Source organism: Mustela erminea, chromosome 3 (genome assembly GCF_009829155.1).
Source record: "Mustela erminea isolate mMusErm1 chromosome 3, mMusErm1.Pri, whole genome shotgun sequence".
Lineage (NCBI taxonomy): Eukaryota > Metazoa > Chordata > Mammalia > Carnivora > Mustelidae > Mustela > Mustela erminea.
Window position 1 is genome coordinate 922,779 of NC_045616.1, and position 2,709 is coordinate 925,487.

Sequence of the window (2,709 nt, forward strand, 5' to 3'; positions counted from 1 at the left end):
TAATTTGCTTACACATGTCCCCATGGTCCTTTGGATACTCCCTTCCCACCCAGTGTTGTTTTAGGCCCAACATGACAGCCAGCTTTCCAAAAGACCAGCCAAAACTCCAACTGAAACTGCTTCTCTCATATGAGCGGCTTTGTTCAGCTTTCCTTCCAGACAGGCATTACAGGTCTCATATCTATCAAAAAATAAACCAGAGCACAGCTGGGAAAAAAGTGCCATACATAGTAAGAAAACAAAAGAAAAGAGCGAGAGAGAAAGGGAGCACCTGGATGGCCCAGTTGGTTAGGTGTCCAACTCTTGATTTTCGCTCATGTCATGATCTCAGTGATGTGAGATTGAGCCTCATGTCAGGCTACATGATAAGTGTGAAACTGCTTATTATTCTTTCCCTTCCTTTCTTTCTGACCCCCCAACCCCCATGTGATCTCTCTCTGTCTCTCTATATTTCTCTCTCTGAAATTAATTAGAAAAAATGAATAGGATAAATGAAATCACAAATGAGAGAAGAGAAATAATAAACACCATATAAATACAATTATAAAGTAATATAATGACAAACTACATGCCATCAAATTGGAAAACCTGTAAGAAATGGATAAATTCCTAGAAACATATGAATTAGCAAACTGAAACAGGAAGTAATAGAAAAATTGAACAGAATTATAATAAGCAAAGAAATTGAATCATTAATCAAAGATCTTCCAACAAAGAGGGTTAGGACCAGATGACTTCTGGTCCTAATTTAGTTGAATTCACAGGTGAATTCAACTAAATTTATATAGAAGAATTAAAATCTATTTATCCAAAACTATTCCCTAAAAAATAGAAAACATAAGGAATGCTTCCAAACTCATTCTATTAGGCCATCATTACCCTGATATAAAACCAGATAAAGATTCTAAGGTGTTCCTGGGTGGCTCAATGGGTTAAAGCCTCTGCCTTCGACTCAGGTCCTGATCACAGGGTTCTGGGTCAAGCCCCACATCAGGCTCTCTACTTGACGGGGAGCATGATTCCCTCTCTCTCTCTCTCTGCCTGCCTCTCTGCCTACTTGTGATATCTCTCTCTGTTAAATAAATAAAATTAAAAAATAAACTCTACTAAAAACACCTACAGGCTAATATCTCTGAGGTACATAGATGCAAAAATTCTCAGTGAAATAGTAGAAAACAAAATCCAACAACCCATCAAAAAAAATGCATACACTATGATAAAGTGGGGTTTATTCCTGAGTTTTGAGTGTGGTTCCCTACCTGCATATCAATCAATGTGAGAGATCACATCAGTAAGAGAAAGGAAAAGAACCCTATGATAATTTCAGTAGATGCATGGAAAACATTTGACAAGTCACAACATACATTCATGATAAAAATGCTCAACCAAGTAGTTTGGAGAGAACATATCTCAACATAATGAAGGCCATTTATTAAAATCCCACAGCTAACATTATCTTTAATGGGAAAAACCTGAGAGTTTTTCCTCTATGGTCAAGAACATGAAAGGTATGTCCAATCAAACAACTGGTACTTAACATAATAATTCAAGTCCTAATCAGAGCAATCATAAAATGAAAATAAATAAAAGATATCCAAAGTAGAAAGGAAGAAGTATAAACTTCTCTATTTGTAGATGACATGATATTCTACATAGAAAACCTACCACCACCACAAATTGCTAGAACTGATACACAGATTTAGTAAAGCCACAGGATAAAAAATAAAGGTAGTGAAATCAGTTGCATTTCTACACACAATAATGAAGCATCAGAAAGAGAAATTATGAAAAAAAAAAACAGTTTATAGTTGCACCAAAATTAATAAGATACCTAGGAATAACCTAACCAAAGAAGTGAAAGGTTTTTAAAATGATAAAAATGATAAAAAATGATAAAAATCTGATGAACTAAATTGAAAAACACACAAAGAAATGGAAAGACATTTCATGCTTATGGATTGGAAGAATAAATATTATTAAACTAGATATATTGAACAAAGCAATGTGTACATTCAACAGATTCTCTATCAAAATGCCAACAGCAGGGCACCTGGGTGGCTCAGTCATTAAGCATCTGCCTTTGGCTCAGGTCATGATCCCAGGGTCCTTGAATAAGTCCCACATCAGGCTCCCTGCTTGGTGGAGAGCCTGCTTCTCCCTCTTCCTCTACCACTGCCTGTGTTCCCTTTCTGGCTGTATTCTTCTGTCAAATAAATAAATTTAAAAATCTTTAAAATATGTTAATAGTATTTTCCACAGAACTAAAAGAAACCATCCTATAATCTGTATGGAAACACAAAAGTCCTCAAATAGCCAAAGCAGTCTTGAGGAACAAAAGCAAAGTTGGAGACATCACAATTACAGATTTCAATTATATTAAAAGGTGGAGTAATCAAAAAAGTGTGATACTGGCATAAAAATAGACATGAATATAAATAAAAAAAATAGAAAACCCAGAAATAAACCCACAACTCTATAGTCAATTACTCTTTGACAAAGAAGAAAATAATATCAAATATTAAAGAGACAGTCTTTTCAACAAATGGTTTTAGGAAAACTGGGCAGCAACATGCCAAAAATGAAACTTTACCACTTCCTTACACCATACACAAAAATAAATTCAAAATAGATTAAAAACCTAGATTAGAGGCATGAAGTCATTAAAATACTAGAAGAAAATACAGGCAGTAACTTATTTTCACTCAGTCC